This window comes from Sus scrofa, chromosome 13, assembly GCF_000003025.6.
Source record: "Sus scrofa isolate TJ Tabasco breed Duroc chromosome 13, Sscrofa11.1, whole genome shotgun sequence".
Classification (NCBI taxonomy): domain Eukaryota; kingdom Metazoa; phylum Chordata; class Mammalia; order Artiodactyla; family Suidae; genus Sus; species Sus scrofa.
Window position 1 is genome coordinate 87,020,723 of NC_010455.5, and position 22,870 is coordinate 87,043,592.

Sequence of the window (22,870 nt, forward strand, 5' to 3'; positions counted from 1 at the left end):
ATGCCAGCTATGTAAGCTATAAACAGAATTATTTTGAGAACACTATTGTCACTTAAATATCTTCATCATAGAGAGCAAAACAATAATAAAAACCAATAACAACACTTCCACATATGTATATATCTGCACGAAATACAAGGTAATATCATTTAACATCACAAATATGTTTGAGGAGTTCTGATTCACCCTGGGGCTGGAGAAAGAGTACACACACACACACACACATATATATATTTGAGTTTAGTTATCTCAAAATATAAGCTTCTTAGAATATAGTGATTATCATTGCTACTGACAAAAAGATATAATATATTTTAATAAAAATTAAGTAGACATTGCATCAAATGCAATTTTACTTTTTGGAAAATAGAGAAACAAAACCTTGTTTGCTGCCTGCTGTTTTTTTTATATATGCAAATCTTTACACATTACAGAACAACCTAGCTGCCTTCCACAATCCCATAAATGTTTTGTTGTTTTATGAGATGTTTGTAATAAATGTGATTGATGATTTTCTTTACAGTTGCCTATTAGAAATACACTATTTTGTGATTAAATACTTAGGGATAACTCAATTCCAAGTCACAAGATTATAAGCTAGGAAATGACATGGATGACATAATACATGTTTAATCTACTATGTAAATTTTCTTGTGTATTTATTTTAGAGAGTATTTTTTTCTAATTTACAGAGATTTTTGCATTTCAGTCAGTTGTAAACCTATCTAAAAATACTGCAAGTGTGGCTTGGGGCAGGGAAATAGCTTTAAGCTGCACACGCATATAGTCACAAGGGTGAATAGCTATAATTATATTGGAGGGCATCCAAGAAATCAGCTATTCTGTTTATACTTACTGCCTCTTCAAATTTATGTGCACCTCAAGCAAACATACTGTAAATTGATTTTAATGCTAAAAATCATTGACCTTAATGTTGCAGATTATTGACTATTTTTATGTTGCTGTTATCTTCCAAAGATCTAAAATCAAGGTAACACTTGATAATAATTTGCTATAATTTTAATCTACAGCTTTCCTCTTTAAGATTTAAAAAATCTATTGGCTTAATATAGGAAAATATAAAAATAAAGTCATATTATATATAATGTACAATGTATATTACATATTAATATATATCACATATATATACATATGTGAAACTGACTTATTAGCTTACATATAGGGTGCATTTTGAGACCTTTCAAATTTTATGACCCTAAAACTCCTTTTGGCAGGGCTTAGTTTATTATATACTCTGTAAGTCCATTCCTTCCCCTCCCCAGAACTCAGCTAATTTTCATTTTCTATTCCATTGCATACACATGTGGCTATGTAATGAAGTATTTCCAATGGAGACGAATAGAAATACTAAAAAACTTAAGAGCAGATAAGTGTTATCTGTGCGCTATGTCTTCTCCTTTCATGCAGACCCAGGAAACTTGGTTGAAGATGGAAGTGTCTCAAGATGGAAGGAACCTGTGTCCTGACCGACTGTGTGCAGTGGACCATATATGCCTTTGGAGAAACATGTTGGATGGTGATATGGTAAAGCAGTAGGTGTTAAAACACCAAAATCTTGAAATTGTTTGTAATAGAAGTTAACCTCTTCTGACTTTAAAGATATGTTTTTTCAAGTCAGTCTCCCAAAGCAACAGAAATAAAAGCAAAAATAAACCAATAGGACCTAATTAAACTGACGAGCTTTTGCACAGCAAATGAAACCAAAAAGACAACTTACAGAATGGGAGAAAATACTTTCAAATGATGCAACTGACAAGGGCTTAATCTCTAAATTACACAAGCAACTTATACAACTCAACAGCAAAAAATCCAACAACCCAATGGAAAAATGGGCAAAAGACCTGAATAGACATTTCTCTAAGGAGGATATACAGATGGCCAACAGGCACATGAAAAAATGTCAACATCCCTGATTATTAGAGAAATGCACCTCAAAACTACCATGAGATACCACCTCACACCAGTCAGAATGGCCATCATTAATAAGTCTACAAATAGGAATTCCTATTGTGGCTCAGTGGTTAATGAATCCCACTAGGAAGCATGAGGTTGTGGGTTTGATCCATGGTCTCGCTCAGTGGGTTGAGGATCCGAGTTGCTGTGAGCTGTGGTGTAGGTCATAGATGCTGCTCATCCCGCGTTGCTCTGGCTGTGGTGTAGACTGGCGGCTATGGCTCCGATTAGACCCCTACCCTGGGAACCACCACATGCCGTGGGTGCGGCCCTAGAAAAGACAAAAAAAAAAAAAAAGAGTCCACAAATAACAAATTCTGGAGGGGGTGTGGAGAAAAGCAAACCTTCCTACACTCTTGGTGGGAATGTAAGCTGGTACAACCACTATGGAGGTACCTTAGAAATCTATATATAGAACTACCATATGACCCAGCAATCCCACTCTTAGGCATGTATCTGGACAAAATTTTCTTTAAAAAAGACACAAGCACCAGCATGTTCATTGCAACACTATTCACATTAGCCAAGATATGGAAACAATCCAAATGTCCATTGACATATGATTGGATTAGGAAGAAGTGGTGTATATATACACAATGGAATACTACTCAACCATAAAAAGAACAAAATAATGCCATTTGCAGCAGCATGGATGGAATTAGAGACTCTCATACTGAGTGAAGTAAGTCAGAACAAGAAAAATACCATATGATATCGCTTATATCTGGAATCTAATATATGGCACAAATGAACCTTTCCACAGAAAAGAAAATCATGGACTTGGAGAATAGACTCGTGGTTGCCAGGAGGGAGGGGGAAGAAGTGGGGTGGAATGGGAGTTTGGGATTAATGGATGCAAGCTATTGCCTTTGGAATGAATTAGCAATGAGATCCTACTGTGTAGCACTGGGAACTATGTCTAATCACTTATGATGGAGCGTGATAATGTGAGAAAATAGAATGTATACATGTATGTGTAACTGCGTCACCATGCTGTACAGTAGAAAAAAAATTGTATTGGGGAAATAACAATTAAAAATTATAAAAATGTAAAAAAATAATAAAATTAAAGATCTGCTTTAAAAAATCTTATTGATCTCCTTTGCAGAACACCAGTGAACAAAGTCATTATTCTGCCAGTTGGTAAGTCAAGAAAAAGAGTCATCAGAAATTTTATTGTCATGCATCCAGTGTACTTTAGGATAACTAAGTAATTAATGACAAAGAGTTTCTTTTTTTAGATGGAATTTATTAATGATAGATTTAGAATATTTAATGATATTAATGAATATATTATAATATTTTAAAAATAGAACTTATGCTTAGCAATAAATATGTACGTATGCATAGATGTAATAAAAAAGCTTTTTTTTCTAAGTATAGAAATGAATACTAAAGAAGAGTTCTTCCAATTGGACATTAAAGCACTACACTAAACACATTTTCTTTCTAATGATTTCTAAAAAACAAAACTGAAGAATTTCTTAAAATTTAGGAGAGATAACAAATAAAAGTGAAAATTTTGAAAAATTAAAATGAATGCATGAATACTTAAATAATGTAGAGAAAGAAAATTCCAAAATGAAGTAGAAGGAAGGGATTAGGAAAGGTAAAAGCAGGAGTCGTTATGTTAGTAAAAAGATAAAATGTAGAATTAATAAGTTCAAAAGTTTTTTTTAAGTTTTCTGAAGTAACCAAAAAGATAAATAAACCACTAGTTAATCTAAATAAGCATATAAACATGCAGAAAAGTACAGTTATGTTAAATTAGAAGTATACATATATATGTGTATGTGTGTGTGTGTGTGTGTGTGTGTATATATATATAGTACATCTATATTTTTTTTTCAGGGATGGAAGGTATTTCAGTATTAAGAAATATGCCATATAATTCATATTATTTGAGTTAAAAAAGAAAAATCATAAATTATCAATTCTTGACCAAAAGAAAAAAGCCTGGTTAATGACATTATCTGTGAAAAGTTTAGAAGGGCCATAAAAGATTCACAAATTTAAAAATATTAAAATTAACAAAACCATATGGTATGAAATATATTGGAAAGCTCCCCAATTCATTTACCAAATCAAAATTCTCCAATTCATTTAATAGAGCCATTATTACCTTTATATCAATACCTGAGCAGCTAGAAAAAGACAAAATGAAACAAACAACACTGTATACCAATCTCATTAATGTGGACACAAAAATTCTAAATAAATGTATGGGAAACCAAGGCTTGGTAAGATATAATAAATATATACTACACCATAAGTGTTTATGTCAGGGAATGCAGTGATCTTTAAATATAAGGAAATCTTTCAACCTATAGTGTCTTTCAATCAATGAAGGGAAACCATATGATGATTATTGCTATGTGCTAAAAAGTAATTTTATAAACTCAGAAGCCACTCCAAATAAAACTCACTAATGTAATAGAAAGTAGCTACTTAAATATTGTAGAGGCTGCCAAAATCAGCAACAAGCATCATTATAAATGGTGGATCATTAAAGTCATTTTTATTAAAAACAGTAACAAGGCACGCATAGCTTTCTCCTTTATTGTTTAACATTGTTTAGAGATTTTTGTAACTACAATGAAAGAGGAAAATAAAATAAAACAATTATTACATATATTGTCTCTATAAATAGAAACCAGTATACATGGAAACTTTATATATAATAAAATAGATATATCGATTTGGTGGTATACAGATGATTAATTTACTAAATGTCTCTGATAAAACACACTATCCATTTAGGATGAAAACCAAATCTAGATAAAGTTTATATAAATAAAATAAATATTTTAGAAAAATGTAGAAGTTAAATTCTAAAATTCTTAGAGAAAAGCATGAACTTATTCTCTACCTCTGCAGCAAGAAAATCTAAATCATAGTAATACAGTTGCATCATTTTGTGCACTTCATATTGGGAAATTAAATCAAGTGATAACACCTGCTGCTCACAGTGCTGTAGTATTCTCATACCTTGCTGATGGAAATGTGAATTGTCACAGCCCTCTTGAAAGATAAACAGATTTTGGTACTAAGTAATATGGGTCCTGGGACAGTATGCCAAATAAATTAAAGTACAAATATTTTTTCCCAAGTATGTCTGTTGTAACATTTTTCTGGTAAAAAGTAGAAACAGATGGAAGCATAGAAAACAGAAAGCGGTTGAATTAATATTACTATATATGTATGTCTATATATATGTGTGTGTATATATGGCATATTTATACCATAGTGTATCTGCCATCCATGTTATTACCTAGCATTTAAAAGGAGGTAATTTTCACATTAAATGAAAAAAAAATGAAATTGAGCAGTGGAAAAAATATAATCCTATTTTTATAACATAAATAACAAAAATGTATTTCTCTCTCTCACGTATCTATTTCATTATATAATCGGCACAGAATGTATGAAAAGGTAAGCAGCAGGTTTTTAGAACTAGTTGGTCTGATAGTCTTGGAAAATGAAGTACAGAAAAGAGAGTAAAGGAACATCATCATCATGATCTTCATCATAAATAATAATAAAGGCTGCCTGATAATGTGCATGAATTGCGAGAACTGGATTTCCCCTACACCGTGATGGGATTGGTTAGGTCTTGAGAGCGTTGGGATGCAGGTTCCATCCCTGACCTGGCACAATGTGTTGTGGATCCAGTGTTGCCGCAGCTGTGGCAGCAACTGCAGCTCAGATCTGACCCCTGCCCTGGGAACTTCATATGCCATGGGGCGGCCAAAAAAGAAAAAAAAAATGCATGAATTAATTATGAAAGTGTTAATGGTGATTATCTTAACATAGTAGGAATTCAACTTATTTTTACTTTCTTCTTTAAATCTTTAAGTAGCTTTTTACTTTTTATAACATAGGTATGTTTTTATCATCATCAGAGGAGCTTCCAGCTCTTTTGTTTATGGGTGAAGGGGAAGTACAACAATCCTGTCTGAAAAATGATCTGGAAACAAAAAGTTTATATTAGCATGAAGAATAGAAACTAAGAACCTGAAAAACCAGAACTGGGTTACCTTCTCTAAACAATGACTAGAGAAAAAGGTACCAAGGTTCTGAGACTCGTGGGACATATAGCTAGGGATTTCCAGGAGAAAAGCATAAGATTGTTAAATCTTGATGCTGTTAACAGTTTCATAACTAAGATCTAATTATCATTAACCATCATTTGTAATCCCGCTTTCCATGCAGATCGTTTTGCAGTGAAAAGAGCCGGCTGAGTATGTCCATATGAGTTTGCCATTCAACAGGACTTTTCCTTCTCTGGCATTCTGGTAGTAAGTACATGTCTTGTGATCTAAACTAAGGTGAAACTGAAAAAAATCTTGTGTCTTAAATCATAGAGCAGAAGTCCATAATCTGATATGAAATCATGAAGATAAATAGTATATTTTGGGGCTATTAGATAACATAGATTCTCCAGTACCATTTTTACCTCTGAAATCACCTCCTTCCATACTTCCATTCCTTCTTTCTTCTTTTCTTCGCTCATTCTTCAGCTAAATGTTGGAGAAGGCTAGCGAGTCTCTTTAATTAAATTGCTAGTCCAGCTTCATAGCTCTATCCAAAATTTTACATGTCATCTATTCATGGACACTTCAAAATCTAGTACACCGAAAACTCAAACAATGATTTTTCACTCCATTATCCCTCCCAAATCTTGTCTTTCTCTAGGATTCCCAGTTCTAGTAAATGACATCACCAGTTGAACAAGCTAGAGAACTAAGAGTTATCTTTGACGTAATTTTTGCCCCCCTGCCTAATTCAATTAAATGACAGTTCTTTTGATTTCTTTACTTAAACATCTCTCATATTAATCTATTTCTACTCCATCTGCACTTATAGCACAGCATATTAACCCACAGTACTGCAACCTTGTGCCTAAACTATTGCACCTAGCTGGTACTGCCTTCATTTTGGAACCCCTCCAATATAATCTCCATCCTCTAGCTGGAATAATCCTTTAAAAAATCATCTCTGCATAAAATGTTTCAGTACTTTCCTCTTATGCTTAGAATAAAGATTCTTGCAAATGCTTCCAAGGCCACCAGGACAACACATCTACTGACCCTCAACAATATCTGTGGTCTCAATTTACAGTACTCTCTGCTCCCACTCAACATTTCAGACACACGTTTCCATCTCTTCTTCAGATGTGCTTCGCTGCCTCCTGCTTCAAGACACCTTTCCATGCCTCTTCCCCTTTTCTGGGAATAAGAGTACTCCCTAACCCTTTCCTCCACCCAAATGCACACAGGAACTGTTCACACCTCAGGCCTTAGCTGAGATGAGGCTTCTCTGTGCTCACAACACAGCGCTTTTCATAATTTGTAGCCCTGACTGGAATGATTACTTGGTTAATATTACTGCCCTTACTTCCAGAAGCTATACATTCTACAAAGGCAGAGTCTATGTCTCTTTTAATCACCTCTAAGTCCTTTCTACTCCACACAGGGCTCAACACAAAGGTGGTACTCAGTACATATCTGCTGAGTAAATAATTGGCTGTGATCTATCCAAATGTGACATCCTATAATTCTCTTCTGTTTACATCCTTTCATACTTAACACTGGACTTACTCATCTTGATAATTTTGTTGTTTCTCCCTCTATTATCCACATTTATACCGTGGTCTTTATATATACTCTGTTTTGTGCTTATATGATTTTATGATATTATATTTTAAGATTCTATATGTAAGCCTTTTTTCTCTCTAAATGGGGGTTATATTTGTTTTCTATAAATGTGCATTTTATATAGTCTATATAATAAAATAGATATAAAAATAAGGAAATATGATAGCATGCATAGGAAGCATAAAATAAATGGAAAATTATATTGAAAAAACATACGCAGATGAATAGAATCCATTGACATGGGCTTGAAGTTCCTGGGCAAAGTTTTATATCTTAACTATGGTTTAGCTATATTTCACAACACCTAGATTAGGGGCTTGCACTCAGTGGGCAGTGAGTCATATATAATGAACGTCTCCTCTTTAAAACATTTGCAAGAAATTAGCAATTGTTATGCATGTGATTATTTGAGCTAGTTATTTATTTCCCTTTTAAAAGCACCAAATGAATAAAATAAGGACCCTCATATATGAGGACTATAAAATGCACATTTCTATGTAATACATATTTTCTTCAAGATTAATTTAAATGTGAACAAATTTGTACTTATGAAATACAAGTCAATTTAGACTTAACGTATTAATTTGGGAAGGCATTAGATCAAATTTATGAGGTTCATTAAGCATAGGGAATTAAATTCAGAAATTGGCGTTAGCAGCCTATCAAATATATGTTTATTTATCATGTAAATTGATATTAGAGATCAGAACAAGTAACTAGTTCTATATAGATTTTTTGCAGACTCACAAAGTGTTTATAATTTAAAATTTTAATAAAGTAGGATATGACAGTGCATGAGGCCTCTCTGGCTCTAACTATATGGAAATCTCAGACTGTCATTGAATTGCTCTATTACCATTCTTGATTCACTAGCTGTGTATTGACTGGGTGGATTGCTAATGGATTATATTACTTACCAGGAAGCTACAAATTCTTAAATGATATTGGTTTCTCACACAAGAATACACAGAATTATTTATGAGTTTTTCTTTAGTTGCCTGGGCTTTATGACATATGCAGTGCATGCAGGGAAAATTATTCTTATTGGTATATTTTCCAGGAGTATTTTGATGCATAAGTTAACTCTGAAAATGCAAGAAAGTAAAGTAGCATGCAAGTAGAAATTATATTTAAAAATAAAGAGAGATGAGTGCTAACACTACAAAGGCTCTACTCTCTGACATAATAACTAAAAAGCATAGGTAGATAATAGGATTCAATCACAACACTCAGATTTATAGCCCTAGTTCTTTGAGTTATTTCCTTCAAAGGAAGCCATGAGCTATACTGTGAAAGCCGAGTCTGGTATGACTTTCTTATCTTCCTAGGAAGCAGTTGTTTTGACTTTACAATGACATTGCCTCTTTTTACTCACTTTCCCTTTCCTTGTTTGATTACTCATTGCCTCTGTATAAAATAATTAGAATTTACTCCCTACTAAGTATAGGCATCTTTTCATTTACTATGTTGGAATCAATGCATTTCAAACAACAATCAGTCTGAAAGCAACATAATTTTAAAAACAACAACAGATTTCATAAAGACCTGGTCAATCAGGCTATATAATTTGGGGCTGGTAAGTGTAACTGCACCTAAAAATAGCAAAACTTAGTCATGAGTGTTTTCAAGCATTGATTCTCATCCAAGATTTTGTGGTTTCAGAGAGAATCTGATTAGTTTTTATCATGCACTATTTAGATGAAAGCCATGAAGTTGGTAGAAAAAGTTTAAGAAATGTAATATTTATGAAGTGAAATAGAGTGACAGACTTTCTCAGTATCTCAACTGAATAGACTTTTTCTTTTCTTGAAATCATTGTTTATTAATTACTCTTCCCAACATCACTTGATTAAACATTATCAGACTTTGAAGGCAAATAGACAATGAGACTCGGGGGAAAATGTTCAGTTTCAGTAGGTGTGTCGATTGTCAGTGGTCAACCATATCCTTTCTTACTGCTTTGATAGATACCCAAGATTGCAGTGAGATTGTCCATTTCCACGCTTGGTAGTTAGCAAGGAGTGTGTGTATGTGTGTTGAGGAAGAGAAGTGGATTTTTACAAGTTTGGGAATACATATAACTTCAATGTAGTATATCCTAATATCTTGCTCAGTAGAAATTTTTTACAGTAGGAAAAAATTCAAAATCTAGGTATCACCTAAATTTCTTTTCAATGTTGACTTGTTCTTGACAGTTATCCAAACATTCTAGGATATGCCTTGTGTCTGGTTTGGGACAGATACACAGGTGTCCTCTTGTGAAACAGTTTTGTGTACCTAGTCACCTCTAGAAGACTCAAATTATTTCAGACCTTGTTTTTGGAAGTAATGTAGCATAGTAGAAAAATTACAACACTGAATGAAGAAAGGCCTGGGTTTGGATCCAAGCTCCACCACTTAATAGTTGTGTGAATTTAGATTTGCCATTATCTCCTTGAGCCCAAGTTGACTCATCTATAAAATGGGAGTTAATGATACTTCTCTTTAGTCTTATATTAAGGCTTAGTGATAATATAGGTAAAGAACTGTACCTGGAGTGTGGAATCAATTATTTCAATTGCCCTTAAAAAAGGGCAATTTTTGCAGGGATCTTAAATGATTGTCACATTGATTATGGAGGTATTCCTACCTATTACCACAACCTCCTCTTCATGGAGTATTAGGAATCTTTACTAATTTGTGCCCATGTCTTATCAACTTGGATTTCATTTATTATTTATATGCATGTGTATGTGTGTGTCTTTAACAACCAGTGATCTCATTTATCACTCAACTAGAAAAAAGAAGATAGTATAAAAATCTGGCCATATATTGACACAATAGTTTTTGTTTGTTTGACTGGTGAGGTAGAATATGAGAGTATAAAGGAACTCTTTAGATTTCAATATTTATATTTGGAGAATATTTTCAAATTCAAATACACTTTTTATATTACTTTAAATTCATCTTTTTTTATGGCCACACCCATGGCATATGGAAATTTCCAGGCCAGGGACTGAATCCAAGCTGCAGTTATGTCCTACACCACAGATTTGGCAATGTCAGATCATTTAACCCACTTCACCAGGAATGGAACCTATGCCTCTGCAGCAACCTGAGCTGCTGGTGTTGTATTCTTAACGCACTGTGCCACAGTAGGAACTCTTAAAAACATCTTTTAAATTCCTTATGCTCAAACATTTTCTTGTTTGGACCCAGCATTCTCTTTCTACTCCTCTAGAATTATCTAAATATATTATTATTTTTGAGGGGAAATTATGTATATGAATTGATGTAAACAAACAATTGTTTGGGTGCTTGTTATGTCAACTTCCAATTGACATCAAGACAGATTTTAAAGAGTTTAGAAACAGAGTTTGTAGGAAATAGCAAAGTCAGCTAATTCTAGCTGCATGCATGTGAATTAACTCCATGGGAAGGTTAATCTTTTTAGTCAGTTTGTTAGAATTTCAGAGACTTATAGCCAAGCTTTGAGATATATGGAATTGATAACCAAGTCAACTTTTCTTCTGTCTTCCAAAGTGTGAAGTATTGCACCCCCCACTTCTACCAGTGCCTTATGCAATAATTCATTAAGGACATTTTATAGAATTTAAGCAATCTTACAGGAACCACTTGATGAAACAACTTTCATCAAAATATTTTTACAACCACCTGCATGTCAACCACTGTTCTTAGTCTTCTCTCATATTACAATGGAACATGTGGGCTTCTATTCCCACAGTTCACTGAAACTACTTTTGTTAAGGTGGCCAATAACTATTGTATCACTAAATCCAATGGTTGTTACATTCTGTCCTTATCTTATTTGACCTTTCATAGTCTTTGACATAATTTCTTCTCTTGACTTCTGAGTCTCCTTTTAAAAGTTGTCCTTCTTTATTCAGTCTCTAAATTTTGAAGTACCCTAATGCTGCATCCTGAGTATTCCTTTTCCTAAATACCCCTTCCCTTAAGAGATCTCATGTAGTTACGTGACTTTCAAAATTTAAAAACTATCCATATTCTGATTATTTCAAATATGTGTCCTTGGCACTGATATCACTCCTGAGTTCCAGTTTCATATATGAAACTATCCACTTGACATCTTCATTAGGATGTCAAAGGGGCATTCTAAGCCCATTTGGTCCATAGAGGATTCCTCAACTAATCTTTCTGTAAATAGTGGATGGAAATGTAAAATCTCGAGTCAGTGTTCATTCCTGCTTTCACCCCACGCAAACACTCTACAGAACACCTGATACACTTGTCTCCAAATATATCATGATATCCATCTCTACTTTCTATTTCCAATGATATGATCAATTGCCATCCCCCATATTCCTGCTTTCACTCTTTTCAACTCCCAGTTCATTATCTCAGAGCAGCTAGTGTAATCTTTTTTTTTTTTTTGGCTTTTTTTTTTTTTTAGGGTTGCTCTCATGGCATATGTAAGTTCCCAGGCTACAGCTGCTGGCCTACACCACAGCCACAGCAATGTGAGATCCATGCCACATCTATGACCTACACCATAGCTCATGGCAACAATGGATCCTTAACCCACTGAGCAAGGCTAGGGATAGAATCCGTGTCCTCATGGAGATTTCTTGGGTTCGTTAACCACTGAGCCACAAAGGGAGCTCCCTGTAATCTTTTTAAAACATGAATAAAATCATGTGGCTCAGTGGCTTCCCATTTCACTTAAAGTGTGAAAGCTTTGGGAGTTCTCTTATGGTGCAACAGGTGAAGGATTCGGTGTTGTTACTGCAGTGGCTTGGGTCATGGCTATGGCATGTGTTTGATCCCTGGCCTGGGAACTTCCACATGCCCCCTCCCTAAACAGAAAGTGAAGACCTTTTACTATGCCCCACTTCTCTAAACTCACAGATCCTCTCCTGGCTTATAGATAGACCAAGCACCTTTGCCTTTCTTTTTGTTCCAAGAAAAAGACAAATGAATTCTAATGTCAGATCACTTAGCCTAGAGAATCTATCTTTCCAATCTTTGCATGACTGATTCATATAATCACAGAAGATTCAGCTCAAAAACCACCTCTTCTTCACAGAGAGAATGTCTATGGTCATCCATTTAAAATATTTACCCCCATCTATAAACATCACTGCCTGTCACATAGTTTTTGTTTCTTTTTCTGAGTACAACTCAATAACCACTGACATTAATTTGTTAACTTATTTGTGAGAAACACACTGAGAAATTGTGAAGACAGGGCCTAATTAAAGTGTAGGCCTCAATAGAAGGCACTAGTAGCTATTTCATACTTATAGAATTTCTCAGGAAACCCATAAATCCCATAAAAAATGAAAATGGCCTCCCCAGACAACTCTTTTAGCCTGTTTAAGGATGAACAGACACCTTGGTAGCTTTTGGCCAGTCAGCTTGCCCAAGATGTAGAAAAACAAGCAAGACTTAAGAAAACTCTCTCGACTATTCATTGTCTGTGGCTTCACTTTTATAAATACTCTTTGCATTTGTTGAGAAAATCTATACAGGGCTAATTGTCCTCTGATAAAAGGACACTTTTTTGTAGAAGTCCCTCCAAAATTTGCATACCTTAGTCCGTCATTGGAGCTGACCAAGGCACATAACTTGGGTGGCCTTACTCTGATATACCTCATGTACAGTGTTCAAGCTCTCTGGATCTTACACACAGAGTCTGAGTCTTAGTCAAGTCTGATTCAATGTTTTCTGGTGCCACTATTTTATTTCTGCTAGTAAAGTAACCTTGGGAAACTTAATGTGTGTCTTTTGACAATTAGGTCATTGTCATTAAGGGATCCTGGTTTCTACTGAGACAACTTTCTGTTGTCTGTATTTGCTTTTGACTGACATGTGTGAAGGTAGGAGGGATGAAATGGGTTTGATTGGAAGACTTTCTAGACTGCAGTACAATTCTAGGAAAACTTTGTCAGGCTGATGGCTAGAGTCATCAATTAGAAGAGCTATGCATCCTGTAGTAAAGGACCAGCACTAATAGTCCTGCTGTGCTCAGACAAGCTGGAAGCAGCCTGTGGGAAGCTTGGCCTCTATAAATGCTGCAGTAGATCCAAAGGGGTACCCAGATGGTAATGAAAAATTCTTATTCACCTGAGTTAACACCTCAGGAATTCTTTTAGTGTCTTATTTCCTATAAACTAATAAAAATAAAGTTACATTTCTTTCTTTTTCTAGGGAAAGTTAATCTTTTGACCACTTAACAGCTGTTCAAAATCTAAATATATCACATTCTGACTTGTCTGATATTTCCCTAGACAATTATGACATGGCATTATTTATTGATATATCTGGTAATGAACTTGCTGAGTCATAAAAAGGGCTCTCATAGGTCATGTTAAATAGTTACCTGAAGCAGTTGAACCAGTTTCCACTCTCACAAGCAATGTATGAAATTTCTGTGTACCCTTGTTTATAATAGCACTTGGTGTATTGTCTTTTTTTTTGTCTTTCTTCTTAGGGCTGCACTTGTGTCATATGGAAGTTCCTGGGCTAGGGGGAGAATCAGAGGCGTATCATGTCTTTGAAATTTAAGATATTATAGAGGATGTGCAATGATATTTCATTGATCTTTTAAGAATGCCCATTCCTTTGATGACTAATGAAGTTGAGTACTTTTTCATATATTTATTGGTCATTTGCACATCTTATTTTGTGAAATGGGTATTCAACTATTTTAAGAATTTTTATTTGCATTGTCTTGTTCCTACTGCTATTAAAGAGTACTTTATATACTCTGGCTATGAATTCTTTGTTGGATATAGGTATTGGAGATATCTTTTACTCTGTGTAAATCGCCCTTTCTTTAAAAAGAAAAATTAAGACTTCTTTTAGAGCAGTTTTTGTTTCATGGAAAAATTGAGGGTAAAGACAATGGTTTCCCACACACTTTCTAGCCCCACATGTGCCTAATGTCTCCCATTATCAGTGTCATCCACCAGAGTGGTATATTTGTTACAATTGACATACCACATTGGTACATTCATAATTGATCAATATCCATAGTTTATATTATGGTTCACTCTTGGTGCTGTAAATTCTAGGCATTTGGACAAATGTATGATGATGTCCTTCTATCAGTTATCATACAAAGTATTTTCACTGCCCTAAAAAATCTCATGCACTTCATCTATTCATCCTTTTTCCACCCTTAACTCCTGGAAACCGATACTAAGCTTTTGTATGTTAACCTTGTACTCCACAGCCTTGATATAATCACTTATTGGTTCCAGGAATTTTTTGGTCAATTCATTCATATTTTCTACAGAGACAATGATGTCATCTGTAAACAAAGATGTTTTATTTCTTCCTTCCTAATCGGTATGCCTTTTATTTCCTTATCTTATTGTATCAGCTAGAACTTCTAGTATGATATTCAAAAAAAATGATGAGGGGATATCTTTTCTTTGTACCTGATCTTAGTGGAAAAGCTCTGGATTCTTATTGTTATTTAGTATGCTATTAGTATATTAGCGGTAAGTTTTTATAGATATTCTTTATCAAGTTGGGAAAGTTCCTTTCTATTCCTATTTTACTGAGAAGTTTCATAAATGGGTATTGGATTTTATGAACTGCTTTTCCTGCATCTATGGATATGATAATGTAATTCTTTTTTAGCTTGTAAATGTGATGAAATACAATAACTGATTTTCAAATGTCAGACCAGCCTTGAATACCTGTGATGCATTTCATTGGGTTCTGGTATATAATTTTTTAATATATTTTTGGGTTCATGAGAGATTGGTCTACAGTTTGGCTTTTTTTTTTTTGGTAATTTCTTTGTCTGTTTTTGTTATTAGGATAATGCTTCCCTCTTCAAATGAAATATTTTTAAACAAATTTTTATTATATTCAATTTACAATGTTCTGTCAATTTCTGCTATACAGCAAAGTGACCTAGTTATACATTTTTTTTCTCACCTTATTCTCCATCATGTGCCATCACAAGACTTTGGATATAGTTTCCTGTAGTATACAGCAGGATCTCATTGCTTATCCACTCCAAATGCAATAGTTTGCATCTACTAATCCCAAACTCTCCCTGTTGGTTGGCAGCCACAAGCCTGTTCTCCATGTTCATGAGTTTGTTTCTTTCTGTAGATGGGTTCATTTGTGCCACATATTAGATTCCAGATATAAATGATATGGTATTTGTCTTTCTCCTTCTGACTTACTTCCCTTAGTATGAGAGTCTCTCATTCCAACCATGTTGCTGCAAATGGCATTTTTTTTTTTTAAGGGGAGAGTAGTATTCTATTGGGTATATGTACCATGTCTTAATCCATTCATCTGTTGATGGACATTCAGGTTGTTTTTATGTCTTGGCTATTGTGAATAGTGCTGCATGTGTCTTTTTCCATGAAAGTTTTGTAGGAAGTATCTCCTCTGCTTTCATCCTCTGAAAGAATGTACAGAATTGGCATAATTTCTTTGCTAAATTTTTGGTAGAATTCATGAATGTACCAATCTCTTGTCCTTTCTGTTTCGAGGGGTTATTAATTATTGATTCAATTTCTTTAATAGATTTAGATCTTAAGTTGTGGTTGTGTAGTTTTTATGGTTTCTTTTGATTAATAGAGGTTCTTTTTTTTTTTTTTTTTTTCCTTTGTTTGCCTTTTCTAGGGCCGCACCGCGGCATATGGAGGTTCCCAGGCTAGAGATCTAACTGGAGCTCTAGCCACCGGCCTACGCCACAGCCACAGCAACGTAGGATCCAAGCCACTTCTGTGACCTACACCACAGTTCATGGCAATGCTGGATCCTTAACCCGCTGAGCAAGGCCAGGGATTGAACCCACAACCTCATGGTTCCTAGTCAGATTTGTTAACCACTGAGCCACCACTGGAATTCCAACAGAAGTTCTTAACATTAATATTGTTTAATTTATCATTTTAAAATCATGGTTAGTAATTTGGGTCCTATTTAAGGAATCTTTACTACTTCAGTGTCATAACTGCTTTCCTATGTTTTATTCTCTAAAATTCTTTAGCTTTTCTTTGATATCTAGGTCAGCAATTTATGGGAAGTTCATTTTCATGTTATATATTAAGATAGGTGTCTGCTCTTCCCCCCCATTCTTTCTTATCTGTGTACTTAATTTTATTATTTCAAATGACCTGCCTTTTTTTATATGTCCCATGCTATGCTGTGTCTAAAATCCTGCTGAATCTATTGAGTTCTAAACTTTGTTTCATTAAAAAAATTTAACATGTATATTTATTTTTATAGATTTTAATTCTCATGAACATTTCCATTTGAATACTTTTCCCCCATATTTCCTTCATGTATCTATTATAATTATTTTATCTACTAATTTATCTACTAACTACAATATCTAGATCATCTGCTATTTTGCTTCTGTTCTCAATTTTGTATCTTCACTATTGATCTTTTTTTAATCCCTCTCTTAATTTTTTTCTTTCTTTCCTCTTTTTTTAAAAATACCTGTACCTGTGGCATATGGAAGTTTCCAGGCCAGGGTTCAAATTAGAGCTGCAGCTACAGCCTATGCCACAATCACTGCAAAACCAGATCCAAGTTTCATCTTCAATCTATGCTGCAGCTTGCAGCTATGTCAGATCCTTAGCCTACTGAGTGAGGCCAGGGATCAAACACACATTCTCACAGAGACAATTTTGGGTTCTTAACCCACTGAACCAAAATGGGAACTCCCTGTCCCTCTCTTTCTGTTATTCTATCTTTCTCTTTTGTTTCACCTCTTTGTTTATCTAGTAATTTTTGATTGAACACCTAATATAGAAAAAGACCAGAGAAGTACCAGATGATATGTTTTCCATGAGTGATGGTTTCCACTTTCTTAGGCAAAGAATTTTAGGGCATCATCACTTCAATTATGGATTTACCTGAATTGGAGATAGTGGAAATTTTAGTAATATTTACTTTACCTTTATTTAGCTCCTTTTGCCAGGTAGTGTACCCTCCTGAGCTTGTTATTAAAAGCCTGACTGTTCTCTATCTCCTAATACCTAAAAGACTGTGGAAGATCCTGGTTTGGCCTTTATAGTTTTACAGATGAGATCTCTGTCTTATAGTGCTATGTGGTGTCAAAACATGGCAAATATACTGAAAAGAAGACTGATCCCTATACCTACTTCCTTGCAGTGTCTTTTTTCTAGCACCGGAGGTTACACACTTTTGGCGTGACTTCCTAGCATCTTGCCTATGACCAAAAGTCAATAAATGACTCATGGAGAAAATCCGTCTTGTTCCAAGTTTCTTATTTGTCACACCAGTATCTTGAAACTATGAGAGCTTTGCCAGTTTTTCTTTTTCTCTAGTAGAGTATTTTCCTATAGGATAAAATATTCCTACTAGAAATTTAATTATGAGACTCACTAAAAGGCCTATAGAAGCAGATAGACTTTGGCTAGACAACCATCCACATACCCATTGATAAACAGGATGACACCAATGGCAAAGAGCTACTCAGCTTTCTTCTAAGAAATTCTGCTCAGGATCCCTGTTGAGGGCATAGTAACTAACTTTTCTTGTTCATTTATTTATTTTTCCTACTGCTTTATATATTCTTTTGTAATAGTTTAAACAACTAACCTGTTTCCTTCTGGCCTAAATTTATATAAATATTAATTTGTCACGTTTCTCAGGATATCTGTAATTATTCTCACAGTTCTTGCCTTCCTCTGCTGTTTAATATCTAGGTGTGTTAATGTTACCACACAACCATTATCCCTGGCTAGCAATCAGTTGATAATATTCAGAATGAAAACACAGTCTCATATCATGAGACCTTTTTCTTCTTGGAGTTGAAATTGAATGAAATACAACACACCTAGGTATTAAACAGCAGAGGAAGGCAAGAACTGTGAGAATAATTGCAGACATCTTGAGAAACATGTGACAAATTAATATTTATGTAAATGTAGGCCAGAAGGAAACAGATTAGTTGTTTAAACAATTACAAAAGAATATATCAAGAAGTAGTCCTCAGTGGGAAATTGTATAGATCTGGGCTGAATAAAGTAGAAACATGAGAACACAGTAGTAGCCATCACACTGAGAAGAGGCTATCACATTTATTTCATGGGCAAAACTGCAAGGTTTTCTTGGAAACCCACAAATGAACTAAAAGTGCCTTTTCTGTTACCTTAGCTTATTCAAGAGCAAAATAGTCTCCCAATAGCTTTCAGTTAACCAGCATATCTGAGAGGGAAATACTTAGGATATAGTGTATAGAGTATCTGTATAAACACTGCTTTTGTTGTTGTTGTTGTTGTTGTTGTTTTTTTTTTTTTTTTTTGGAGAGACAATCTGTAGGATATGAGTAAACTCTGGTTGTTATTCTAACTAATGTCTTGAAATTATTTTTTGCATCAGTTTACAAGATGAATCATCTGTCTGTCAGTACCTATGTCAGTATTGTCTTATACAATACACTGTAGATGTTATATATATTACTAACACTAGACATCAAAAATGAAAAGATAATGTGAAGATATATTCATACATATTTACAGGTATAACAATGCATGCATTGAAAACAAAGAAGCAGCAATATAATTACTTTACGGTAGCCTAGTGTAATCAATACAATTGCTTCATGGTAGCCTAGCCTATGCATTAGTTAATGAAGTGTTATAAAATTCTTATGGCATACAGTATTATAACCATATTCAAAATGCAGTATTTGAAACATCATTACTTAAAAAAAAATACTTACCTGTGATGATCGGTTAATACACATTTTCTCCAATTGTGAGAGAGAAGCATACTATATAGCAATTAATTATTTGAAAGCAAAGTTATAAAACAGTAAGAAAACTAGCACATTATTAATTTTATATTAAATATGATATACCTTATGCCTGTGTAAGAATGGGCTATTCACTTCAACACAAATCTTGCACATGATGTTGTACATAATGACAATGACGATGACACAAAAATGTCTTATATGGCTCTCTGACATACAGTTATTCAGTTTTTCCATTAAGACACTCGTGTGTGCACGTGCACATACACACACACACACACACAACAGATAAGTTTTTTAACTGTACAGCATGATATTTACTGTTCATTAAGTGGAAGTGAGTCATCATAAAGGTCTTCATCTGCATCATCTTAACACGGAGCAGGCTGAGGAAAGGAAAAGAGAAGGGGTTGGTCTTCCTGTCTCAGGGGCGGCAGAGGTGGAGCAGGTGGAGGAGAGTCACACTTGGTGTAACTTTATGGAAATACACTGTAAAAATCTGTCTGACTTTTTGCTTTTTCTTTTCCCTAAAAATGTTTCCATATAGTAAAAATACTCTTTCTACATTGGCTTTAGTTTCATTGCCTGTATCATAGAAGGTCCATGTTCATAAAAGAAGCCAAAAACAGTCTTTATTCGAAACCCTTCTGCTGGATTGTCTAATGTTGATTTATTTTCCAGCGCTGCTTCTACATCTTCTCCCTCATCATCTGTTACTGATTCAGAAGCACTCATCTCCATCAAGTTGCCTTTTGTTAATTCCTCTGGTGTGGTGTCTATTAGCCCTTGAATTTCTCCAAGATACATATCTTGAAATCCTTTATCCTATACCTTTTTGGCTGTACCCACAATCTCTTTCATGATTTTCTTGACTGGGTCTGTTGTAAATCCTGTGAAGTCATGCACAATATGGACACAGTTTTCTCTATCAGGAATTTATTGTTTCAGACTGGATGGCTTTCATGGCTTTTTCTTTAACAATGATGGTATCTTCAATGGTGTAGTTCTTCTATATTTTCATTATGTTCTCTCTATTGAAGTTCCCTTCCATAGTGTTGACAATTCTTTCCATAGAGTATAGCGTGTAGTGAGACTAGGAGGTCCTTATGATCCCCTTGTCTAGAGACTGAGTTAGAGATATTGTGTTGGGGGCAAGCAGACCACTTAGACACCTTCATTGCTGAACTCAAAAAGTTCTAGGTAGCCAGGGGCTTTGTCCAATATTAAAAGATTTTGAAATGTAGTCACTTACTGGCAGGGTACTTACTGACTTTAAGAACGAAGCATCAATAGAACCAATCCAGAAAAAGGGTTCTTGTTGTCCAAGCCTTCTTATACAGCCAAAGGACTAGCAACTGATTTTTATCTTTTCCCTTCAAGGCTCAGGATTTAGCAACTTTATAGGTAAGAGAAGTCCTGATTATAAATACAACTACATTTGAACAAAACAGTAGAGTTAGCCTGTTCCTTCCTGCCTTAAATCTTGGTGCTTTCCCTTTTTCCTTACTAATAAATGTTTTGTACGGCATTTTCCCCCAGAATGGGGCACTTTTCTCTGCTTTAAAAACCTGTTTAAGCAGATAGATATCCTTTCTCCTCAGTGATTTTCTTAATGGCATCTGGACACTTGTCTGCTGCTGCTTGGTCAGCAGAATCTGCTTTTCCTGTTATCTTGACATTTTTTTAAGCCAACTCTTTCTAAAATTATCAAACCATTCTGTTCTGGCATTAAATTCTTCAGATTTAGATCCTTCACCTTCCTTTGGCTTTAAGTTGTCATATAATGACTTCCTTTTTCTTCAAATCATATTGGAATCTACAGGTATGCCTTTCTTATAGGAGTCCTACACCCACATAAAAGCTGCGTTTTCTCTAAAATGATCAAAAGGTATTTCACACAAAGTGCAAAGTTTTTGTGCCCGCTGGCGTAGCTGCAGTGATGGCATCATGAAGTTCCTTTTCTTTTCTCTTCTCTCTCTCTCTTTTTTTTTAAACAGCAGTCCCTATGTTGGATTCATTTATCTTGAAATGGAGGGCAACCGCAGCTACAGGCCTCAATCTATGGTCCATATCAAGCAATTCAACTTTTTCTTATAATGTCATGACTTTTCTCTGCTTCTTGGGATCACTTCCAGCATCACTAGTGGTACATCGTATGTGTCCTATGGTGTTATTCAAGGTTTATGGTATTACACTAAAGACTAAGAAATACATGAGAACTGTAAGAGATCACTTTTTACTGTGATAAGCAATTTTTTGGAGAGATGAACTCCTCTTGTGGAGATGACTAGCATCACACAGAATTTTAAGTGAATACTTGCAATACTTGAGCTCTGCAATAAAAAGGAAGGTGACTATGAAATTATTACAGTAGTATAGTATGTACTACAGCTAATTTTACACCGTCATGATTTGATACTGCGTCTTTATATTTTTACATTTCTCTTGGCTCTGAATGGCACCAGATATGGTCTGTAAATGTATGTGTGTGTAAGCTTTGATAAATATCTTTTTTTCACAATAGATATATGTAGATTTGTTGGTAGTAAGTGATAAAATAGACTAAAATCTACATATATTTTATGCATGCATAACATATACTACTTTTTCCTAGTTTTTTGTTTTGTTTTGTTTCTGTCTTTTTGCTATTTCTTGGGCCGCTCCCGCGGCATATGGAGGTTCCCAGGCTAGGGGTCTAATCGGACCTATAGCCACCAGCCTGTGCCAGAGCCACAGCAAAGCGGGATCTGAGCTGCGTCTGCAACCTACATCACGGTTCACGGCAACGCCGGATCATTAACCCACTGAGCAAGGGCAGGGACCAAACCCGCAACCTCATGGTTCCTAGTCGGATTCGTTAACCACTGTGCCACGGCGGGAACTCCATTCTTAGTTTTTTTTAATATTTCTAGAATATGTGGTTTGTCTGCGAGTTTTTTTCCAAATTGTTGGGCATCTCCAAAAATTTCCTAGTATTTATTGAAAAAAATCTGTGTATAAGTGGACCCACGCAGTTCATAATTGTGTTGTTCAAAGTCAACTGTATATATATTACAATACAGAAATATATAGCAACCAGAATGTATTAGTTGTTCTATCAAATTATGAAAACCATGCATATGAATTCACAAAACAGATAAGATTGATGGAATTACTTGGTCATAACCAGTTCAGGAAAGCAAACCTACTATTTAAACATAAATGCATGCAGTTAAAAAGAGTTGAATTTACTGTGTAGTTGGGCAGAGTACAACTGTTAGACTTGAGAGATTTCTAGTATTCTATGAAGGATACACACCACCATTAACAATATAAGCACAGCTTCAGTGAAGAGAATAAAAGAAACTGTCTTGGTTGGGCTGATAATAGATTATACTTAGATTTCTAGTTCAGGTTCAGTGCTGATGAGAAGTAAAAGATGAAGTCCAAGAAGTAGGCTGGCATTTCTGCTGTTGCTTATTTATTTTCTTATATATTGTGACAAAAATCATTCTGAAACCATATAAATTCAAATTAA

At 34.7% G+C, this 22,870-nt stretch overlaps 1 long non-coding RNA gene across 1 annotated transcript; it reads left to right on the plus strand.

The window, feature by feature from the left end:
- LOC102165414 lies at positions 1,397–6,957 on the plus strand. Its single transcript, XR_002338139.1, has 3 exons — positions 1,397–1,545; positions 3,083–3,117; positions 6,187–6,957. It is a non-coding gene; the product is annotated as an uncharacterized LOC102165414 (long non-coding RNA).